Source organism: Arachis hypogaea, chromosome 14, assembly GCF_003086295.3.
Source record: "Arachis hypogaea cultivar Tifrunner chromosome 14, arahy.Tifrunner.gnm2.J5K5, whole genome shotgun sequence".
NCBI lineage: Eukaryota > Viridiplantae > Streptophyta > Magnoliopsida > Fabales > Fabaceae > Arachis > Arachis hypogaea.
This window is the reverse complement of record NC_092049.1, coordinates 131,661,804-131,672,621: the sequence shown is the minus strand read 5'-3', so window position 1 is coordinate 131,672,621 and position 10,818 is coordinate 131,661,804.

Here is a 10,818-nt window from a genome sequence, read left to right as displayed (position 1 = left end):
AAAAATACATAAATCAGGAGACATTATGAATCATAATAATTTTACAAACAATTCTGCTAGATAATTAACTAAAAGTGCAGTTAACTAGTGAAAAAAGGTGTCTATTTATGAAAAAATAGTACCCCAATTCCAGAGTCAACCTTAATTTCACTTTCAATTTCATTCACAGTAAAATAGGCAACCACAAAAAATAAAAATAAACATCCAAAATATAACAAAAAAAAATACCTAAAATTATTGTAAAAGATTATCCAAAACTCTTTTACTTAGGGTAAAGAAGAAGCATCATTTTTGGATATAGAAACATCCAAAACCTAACAAAAGAGATACCTAAAATAATTTTAAAAAATTCAAAAACTAACAAAAGAGATATCCAAAATAATTTTAAAAATCCAAAACCTAATAAAATGAGACATCTAAAATTATTATAAAAAGAACATTTGAAAACTAAGAAAAGAAACATCTAAAACTATTCAAAAAAATCATTCAAATCCTAAAAAAAACATCAAAATCAAAACAAAAGAAAAATTACATTCAAAACATATAACAAAAAAAAAAAACAAGCACAAAAAAAAGAAACATCCAAAATCATTGTAAAAAATTATCGAAAACTTTTCAATTACAGTAAAAAAGAACGCATCACTTTTGAATATAGAAATATCCAAAATCTAAGAAAAGTGAGATATCCAAAAGTATTTAAAAAAAATTCTAAACCTAATAAAACAAGACATCCAAAATTATTGAAAAAAGAGCATCTGAGAACTAAGAAAAGAAACATATAAAACTATTAAAAAAGAATTATCCAAAACCTAAAATGAAGAAACGTCCAAAATATAAGAAAAAGAAACATAAAAGATATATAATATAAACACATCCGAAATCTAGGAGAAAGAAACATCTAAAACTTGTAAAAAGAATCATCCAAAATTTAGAAAAAAGTTCGCAGGTAGCAAGTATGATGTCAAGGCCTCTTGCTAAGAGTCTTTTGGTGAACCTGGGATTGGGTTGATGTTGTTGTGCGCTAAAAACGCCACCAACAGAACGTGAAGCTCTTTTTTGTCATCGAAGCCATGGTTTCACAAACAGAAACTAACATAGGGATGGAGATATTATTAGAGCATTATTGTTTTTTTTTTATGAATTTTGATTAGTGAATATGCATGATGGCAAATTACAAGGGAGCGCATTGCAGCAGGACAAGAAATTGCATGGGGTGCACATCACGACACGTGAAATTGTAGGGTAAGGTGTGCGGATCATGAGACGAGGTGTTGCATGGAGAGGCGCAGTGTCACGGCGATCAAGGTCGGAGGGGAGGGGAGCAGCAATGGACCTTGAAGGCTCTCGGAAGGAATTGAAAAGAGAGGTAACAACGTCGAGGGGAAAAGCAATTGGAGGGTTGAGATTGGATGGCGCGTGTTTCTGAACCTAATCCTAAATTTTTGGGAATTTCAAAATACAATTTTTTGAAAATTTTTGAAAAGTTGTTCATGTTGGTTATACATAGATTTGGTTACTTATAATTTTTCTTTTACCAAAGAAAAACATCTTTTTACATTAAATGTTAAAAATTTTTAACATAAAATTCGTATCATAGTTGTAAAAACCGGACCGGACCGGCCGATTTAACTGGAAAACTGGTGAACCGGACCCTATACCAGTCCAGTCCGATAGTTAGACCGTGTAAAGAAGGGAACTGGTACGAACCGGTCAGACCCAGAATGAACCGTTAAAAATCGATCAAACTCGGTCAAGACCGGTCCGACCGAACCGATTGAAAATGCAAATTTGTTCAAAATGTTAGAGGGAGGGTTCGAATCCCTGTCCTCAGAGAACTAAAATACTAACAGAGACGCTAGGCTATTATGTTTCTAATTCATTTATATGCAAATTATAATATATAAAAATATATTTTATCAAATAACTTACTTTTATTAATTTATTTTAATTTTAGTTATAAATTCAATCTTTTTAATTATATTTTTATTTAATAATAATTATAAATTCACTTATTCTTTCTTTTCATAATTATATAATATATATTAATATTATTTTTAATAAATACTTGTAGTATATAATAGTATAATAGATATAAATTAATTAATAAATTATTGAAATTTAAAAATAATAGTTATTTTAATACAAAAACAAAATAAAAATATTTATGATAGAATAAAAATAACAAAATACTTATTATTTCTGTTCCATATTATTTTAAAATAGTTTAATATTCTTAAAATATTAGTGAAAATATGTATTTTAAATTTTTAGTTATTTTTTATTATATAGGACCGGGTTAAACGGTTCAACCAGTGACTCACCGGTTGAACCAGTAACCCAGTGACCCAGTAACCTGATCGGTTCGATCATCGGTTCGGTTCCGACAACTATGATCCGTATGAATCACTGATGCACATTTAGACGAAATTTACATAGATTATTATTTTCATCCCAAATAAATCTGGGTGAAATATTTTGGATTATTTTAGAGGGTAGTTAAAATTAATATAGCAAAAAAATTTGAGGCTGATTATACACAAATTTATAATAGAATTAATATTTTTCAAAACGAGTCTCAAATAAGTGTGAAGTTATTATGCACGTTCAAATGAAATCCAAACGAATTCTAATTTTTGTCTTAAACTCGTTACTATTTTGTTTAAAAAAAATTTTGTGCCATAAAAAAATGTTTGACAAGAAATTTTTGGATTAAATTTAGCTGACTTTGAATCTATTTTTTTATAACCTACACTGAAATCCGATAAAAAAGTTATTTTTAAACAACAAATATATTTATTCTGGTACTTAATTTGATGGCTAATTTTTTTATAAACTAAATTAATATTATTAGAATAATAAATTAAATAATTCAATTTTCAATAATAATTTTTTTCATAATCCTTCCGAACAATATTCTAGACTTTATTTTTTTTCCTTAAATACTCTTAATTTTAAATAATAATTTTTTTTCTATAATTATAGCCTTTATTTTTTTCCATAATAATGAAAATCTGAATCCCTTTTGACTTTATAATTAATTTGTTCATGTATCTAGTTACAATTTTATTAGGTATAATGCAATTTTTTTGAGATGCAATGGATGTATAAATATCCTTCTATGCGGTGCAAAATCCATATGATTCTTGGGTAGTGCTCTGGTGATTAAAGAAATATTTTTTTTAACTGCTAAAGAGACGTAAAGACACAGGCTGCTGAACACGTGTTATCTTGTTCTCTGAAGGACGACACGTCCTGACTGGAAGAAGAAGCTACTGTCACCCATGAAAAAAGATAATTTCCCCTCATGCGTCACAGTCTGCAATTGCTTCTTCCAGTCAGGACATGTCGTCCTTCGGAAAAAAAGATAACACGTGTTTAGTAGCTTGTTTCTCCACGTTTCTTCAGCAGCTAAGAAAAAATATCTCTTTCATCATGATAGTGTTGGCCATGATTCTTTACTACTCATGCTAGATATATTTATTCCATATTGGCATATTGTTTAAGGTCTCATGACTCATATGGCCCTCCTTCTCTTTGTTATACATTTTTCTTGTTTTATATATGTACTATGTCTTTAAAAAAGATCATTGTAGATCTACATCTCAACTTAATAAAATACCAAAAAATTATATTATAATATTGTTAAACATACTTTTTGTGAGTATTTTGGCAACGCCACTACCTACATTGCCCCATTGAAAGGGACATCAAATTGTGCATAATTTGAATGTTTCATCGGAACACATTCATCTAAGGCGCATGCAGATACATATGTTGGTGGGAGTGCACAAAAGAATGAGAACAAGAGAATGTTCATTATTATGAGGTTTGGGTTGTCATTCAAGGTTTTACTATTATCATTTTCTTTTTTGTTGAGAATGTAAATCTGGAAATGTCTTCTTGAGTTTGCTATGTATTTAGATTATTTTGTTAGAGTGACAACGGAAATTTCTGCCAATAATTAATGGAAAAAAGAATTTATTTATTCAAGAATTTAATATTACATATTTAAAATCTAACAATCACATATTTAAAATATATGCTAATTGGTTGATTGTTCTCTGCGATTTATCCAAGTGTATATATAAGTCATAATATAATTGTATTTATTATTTTGCTTTGGTGTGTACAAATGATGTATGTTTTTATTTCTCTTATTGAAAATCAAACACTTTATTTAAAGAATAATAATTTAAATGGATCTTTAGTAAATTTTATATTAAATAATTTGATCTCCAATAATTTCTATTTAAAAGTTAATGAGAATTATTTCGCTTAGATAGATTTCGGTTTTTCTTTTGCTTTTATTAAAATTTTTAATATGTGTAGAATAGTTAGATTCTTAAATAAATTTTATTACAAGATAATTAAGTTCTAAAAAATATGCCATGATAAGACAAATTAATCACTCTTCAAAAACCAAATAATTTGTCTTGTAGTCATTCTCGAAACTTTTTAAAGTAATAAATTTTGTTCTAAAATTTCTTAAGAACCAATTTAATTGCTTATTGAACTAATTGTGAAAAAACTTAATTGAATGTACTTTAGAACTCTTTCATTACTAGAAACACACTTAGTACCGATGGATTTACTATTGGAAAAAATTCTGAATTAAATTTCTGTCAGATTTAGAATCGCCACAGACGACACAAATGATGAATTTTGGAATTTCGCCAAAAGTTACTATTGGACAAGTAATTTAGATGGAAATTCCACAAAAACATTATGGGCGTAATTAAATAAGTTGGCACCAAGTCTTAATTTTTATTCGACGAAAATCCCAATTTAAAAATGCTTCAACGTTCCATATTACTGTAGAATACATTCGATGGTAACACCAACGATAATGACCTTATTTAAATCAAATTTGTCGTCCTCTCTCCTTCACTTCTGAAAATAACCCTTCCCCCAAACCCTTCTCCCCTCCCCACCTAGCTACCACTTCCATCAACAACCTTCATCCAGCCGCCACCGCATAGCTCTTGGTACTCATCATTTCAATGTCCTAACCGCACCCTAACAAGTCACATTGTGCCTGCCTCCACAATATATTGCACCCTAATCTCCATTTTTTCGGTGCTCTCTCTGTCCTTAAAGTGACTGCCACTATCGCATTGAAGCTATTGTCACCACTAGCGCTCTCTCTCACGGATGAAGTTTTTACTGAGTCCTTAGTCGTGCTGTTTCTGTTTGTATATATATTAGTTATAGTTTTTCCTCACTTTATCATTATGTTCTTATAAGAAGGATAGGAGTCATGATTGTAATAATGTATGTATATAATATTTGCATGTTTCTTGTATAAGAAGTTTTGTTTATATATGCATATTTGTAAAAGGTGAAAAATATCTTACGGTTTCCCAAAGAAAACAGTGATACGATTTTTAAAGGAGTTAAAGAATCATATTTTATTATTAAGTGTATAGATAATATTCCTTGCTATCAGAGTGGTGCAGCAAAAAACGTGATATTCTAATTAATAGTAAGAATGTTACAGAATACTAATCATTCTGCTTAGATTAGAATTATAAAAAATAATGAAAATTGAATAAATAATTTATGGTAAGTTGTTCTGGAGATTAAATTATAATAATGATATATAAATATTCTTATTTATTGTATCAATTTTAGATAAATTTTATTTCATTTTTTTATTATTTGTTATAAAATAGAATATGCACTTGTTCTAATAATTCAATCAATAGTTAATAATAAATGAGTTTTATATGAATTATGATGTTCAATTTAAATTGAATATACCTAAGACTTAACATAATCCTAATAATACAATATGTTAATAATTTTTCTAAGTCAGAGTGAAAAGATTAAAACATCTATTCAATTTTTATAAGTAAAAACAAAATAAAAAAATTAGTAATATTTTTCAATTCTTATGCAATAAATTTAATCAATGTATATGAAAAATAAAAAATCTTAAACAGTCACTGATAATTATCCTAAAAGACAATAAGATCCCCCCCTCCCAAAAAAAAATTATTAATCCAAGCTGGTACTTGACAGACAGTTCAATAGTTTATCATGTCACATAGACATGCTCTGTTAAGCCCAAAGAGAGGTTGTTTATGGAAGGGCTAAAGAGTCTCACGGAATTAAGGATAAAAAATCGGAAAGAAATTTTTTTTTTGTTGGAAGTCTCATTGTCTTTCAGAATAATTGTGAGTGACCGTTTAGAATTTTTTTATAATTTATTATAAATATTTTATATAACATAACCTTTATAATTTTATAAAAATAATTCTCTAATTACAAATTTATTATATCTAAAATTATATAATTATTTTGTAAGACCTTTTGAAAGCTTTATTATAAACTAATTTCAATATCAATTATTTATTTGTAACTTTAAATTCAGAAATTACTTTATTAAAGAATATTTAAAGCAAGTTTTGATTAATTGAATTTGAAATAGATTAAGATTCTTATCCAATTTTATAATTACTGATTTATTTTTTATATTTAAATTATAACATTAGTAGTTATGAAATAATAAGAATTTTATATGATTTAATTTAAATAGTTGATATTTTTATAGTTCAATACTTTAAGTTTTAAAAATAAAGAAAATTAATCTTATTATCTTATAATTTCAATTAAAGTATATGATTTTTAATTAATTAGTATTTTGGTACAATGTATAATATTTTTAAGTAATTTTTAAAAATTTATTAGAGTTTAAATTAATATCCTATGACTCAATTTTATTCAAATTTTCCTACTGTAATTAAACCCAAAAATCCCCAAATCAAACCCTATTTTTCATCTAAACCTAATCCTAATTTGATCTAACCCTAACCCTAGCTACCCCACCCCTTCTCACCCACGGCTCACACACACGCACACCAACAACACACACACACACACACCAACAACACACACACGCACACCAACAACAACACACACACACACACACACACACACACACACACACAGTAGCAGCTGAAACAGAAAAGAAAGAAAGAAATGGAAGAAAGAAAAGGGGAGCCGTAGGAACGGGAAGGAAGGAGAGAGGAGGAGGGAAGAGAGAGAGAGAGAGAGAGCGAGCTTTTGCGGAGAGAGCATTCGCGGAGAGAGCTACGAGGAGAGGGAGTCGCACCGCCATCCTTGCGTCGTCGCCATTGTGTCGTCATCGCTGCTGCTGTCAGTGAAGCCATCATCATCGTGGAACATATCTGAGGTGAGAGAGAGAACCGCTGATAAACCACTATTTTATGGTTTATCTTGTGTTTAATTGAGTGGTTTCATCAAGTCTTCACCCACTTATTCATATGATTTGCATGGTTTTACATTTTCCTTCCTAGTTTTATTCTATGGTTGAAAACTTGCCTCCTAGAGATCTTTAATTTGTGTATTTTAATTCTCTTTTATACCATTCGATGCCATGATCTGTGTGTTAAGTGTTTCAGGCTTTATAGGGCAGGAATGGCTTAGAAAATGGAGAGGAGGCTTGCAAAAATGGAAGGAACACAAGAAACTAAGGAGATGACCAGCGAGCATCGACGCGCATGCATGGCTCACGCGTGCGCGCGACATGTAGAAAATTGCAGCGATGCGTGCGCGTGCCTGACGCGTACCCACGGATTGGAGTCTGCACAAAAGACGCACACGCGTGGATGACGCATACGCGTGACAAGGAAATTTGCTGAATGACGCGCACGCGTGACCGACGCGTACGCGTGACCTGCACGATCTGCAGAAATAACAGAAAATGCTGGGGGCAATTTCAGGCCGCGTTTTGACCCAGGTTTCGGCCCAGAAACATAGATTAAAGCCATGGAACATGCAGAGACTCAACACATTCTCATTAGGATAATTTTAGGTTTTTAGATCTGAATCTAGAGAGCACTACTCTTCCTCTAGGTTTTCTTTACATTCATAGTTTATTAGTTTTATGCTTTTGCTTTGGATATTGAAGAGTCATCACCTCCGTTGAAGATACTATTCTAGTTTGTTTCCTTACTTGCTCTTTTATTTATTCCATATTCTTAATTCTTGTTTAGAGTGGTAATTGGATTATTTTCATGGATTGTTAATGCAAAGGATTACTTTTACTTTTAATTAATTTTGAATCCCTATTATTCTATTCCAAACTCCCAATAACGAAGATGGTATCCATGTCAATAGAGTAGATTCCCTACTTGACATGGGGGTTGATTAAGAGGAGACACTTGAGTTGGAATGCTCAAGTGGTTAGTTAAATTGGAAGTTGTTGGCTAATTCTGTATTTACTAACGCTAGACCTTCCCAAGGGAGAGGACTAGGATTTGTGAATAAGAGTTAGCTCAATCACTTGACTTTCCTTTATTTAGTAAGGGTTAACTAAGTGAAAATAACAACCTCTTTATAAGACACTTGAGAGAATTCCAACAAGGACAGAACTTCCAATTAATCATTCCCCCAGTCAAGGCTTTTTATTTTGAATAATATAAATTCCTTTTAATTTTCATTGCACTAAATTACAATTGTTTAATTTTTGTTATTCAACTCTCAAAATTCTCGGAAAACTCCTGATTAATAACTTAGCACCCTTTCTAGCAACTAGTTGGGAGACGACCTGGGACTCATACTCCCAGTATTTTTATTCTAAATTTTGTGACAACCTTTCTAAATTGATGAGGCAGATTTTAGCTAGTTAAGAGCTATACTCGCAACGTAATTTCTAATTTGATTTCTTAATTAGCCGACTTACGCCTTACTCCGTCAACCGCGATAGGGAAGGAGTCGCACCACGCAGTCACCGTCCGTGAGGAGTCGTCGCCGGTCTGCACGCCGCCAACGTCGCTGGCGTTGTCACGAGAAGGAGAGAGAGCCACGTCGGAGGAGAAGAACCATCTCGAAGCTGTCCCTGCCGCTGTGCCTAGCTGCTGTCGTGAGCCTCGTTGCCGCTAATGGGGGTGCACCACCAAGCTCTTACGCCGGAGAACCCCGCTGCCGTCGCCGATGACCACTGCTGGTAAGGGTTTTAAGTTTGGTTTTTGTTCTTTTGGATTCCGAGAGGATTGCTAACGCTGCGTGATTGTTACAGTCGCCGCCACCAGGGGTCTTGCTCGCCGCTGTCGCTTGAGGTTATTGCCGGAGCTGCTGCCGTGTTGATTCGGGGTTTCGGTTTCTTTGTTTTGTTACTACAGTAAGTGTTTATGTTTCGAAAATCCCTACGTTAGTATTCTGTTATGTTTGGTTATAAACTCTGAGATTTGGTAACGTAGGTTCATGTTCTGAGTGTTGCATGTCGCTTTTAAGTTGCTGTGATTGTTGCGAAAGTAATCAGAGACTGAGGTTTCGGTTGCCGTTGGTTTCGGGTTGAGAGAAAAAGTTTCGTTGACGCGGTTGGGTTATGGTTTCGACGAGTTGAGGTAGGGGAAATTTTCTAAACTTAATTTACTATCGAGAAGTGTTTTAAGTTGATATTAATATGAAAAATATGTTTTTATGATTTCGTAAGTCTTATGAATTTAACTGAGTTGCCTTGAATGAATGTAGACGCGAGTTTGAATGATTTATTGATTAATTGAAGATGTTTAGTCAGGTTTTATACTTGGATTAAGGTTATTATGATGATTGGACTGTGGCTGTTTCTGATTATTGAGTTAGAAAGTTAGTTTGATTAAATACTATGTAAAATGATTTTTCTTGGTTTGGGGTTTAATTTGATGTTGAAAATGAATTGGCATTTGAAATGATTTGAGATATTGGGAATGGGTTTTGTTGATCTATTGGAAAAGATTCTGAGAATTTGAAAGTGATTTGACTGATTGACAGGCGTTTGGTTTGATTTGGTTGTGACCCTTGAAGGGTGGCCAAAGTCTGAGTTTTAGGAGAAGTGCTGCCGAAATTTTATGAAACTCTGAGACTTCAACGCTTCGCAAATCTTAATGGTCACAAACCCAACATTAACAAAATTCTTTCACATGAAATAAAGTTCCACAACTCCCTGCAACGTCATACATTTACAAATCTTCACCTTGTGTTCACCAAACGTGTCCTAAAGAGCTAATGTGTCGTTTACTAAGTTTAACGGTCGCACAAGATACCAGAACTAATCCCGAGTATACTCAGAAGGATAATAGACCATAGAAAAGAAAGAAAAGTAATAAGGATCGTGCTCGTGAGAATTTGACAGAGTTGTTGAAATCACAAGTAGACAAGGATGGACAAGCAATAAAAAATGCTAGAAAGAGAATCAACTGACAACTTTAAGGGTAATTCTTTAAATTGAAGGGATTCGATAGGACCAATAAGATGAAAAATAATACAGTGTTTTGAAACGAATTCAAACTGAGTCAAATAAATATGAGGTTTACAAAAGAAGAATATCCAAAACCAAAGACAAAATTCATAGAACCCAAGAGTATGATTTAAAGATACTCTCGAATGCATTGCTCATAAGGAATGAAAAACTTGAAGAAAAAATCATTTTATGTTCTAAAAGAGAAAATGAGTAACAAACATCCTTCAAAAGATTAATAAAAATGTAAATGTGGCATTATTTCAATATAAATTCAAGCGGAAATAGATTACACAATTTGTAAATGGAAAGATTAATTTGGCTAAGAGCAAAATTGTATTTTCTCTTCTTTTTCAAGCATGCATGAATACTATGATCTTGTTGGAAGGAAACCTGAGATAAAGTTTTGCTCATAAAGGAAAAAACGATGCATTGCAATTGAACAGGTTTAAATCACATACAGAAATTTTTTTTGAATATAAGGTAAAGGAGTATAGGCTGAATTGAAAGTGATTTTATTAAAACTTCAATAAACAGTCATATCGCACCAAAACAAGTTCAAATCATGTCAAAGA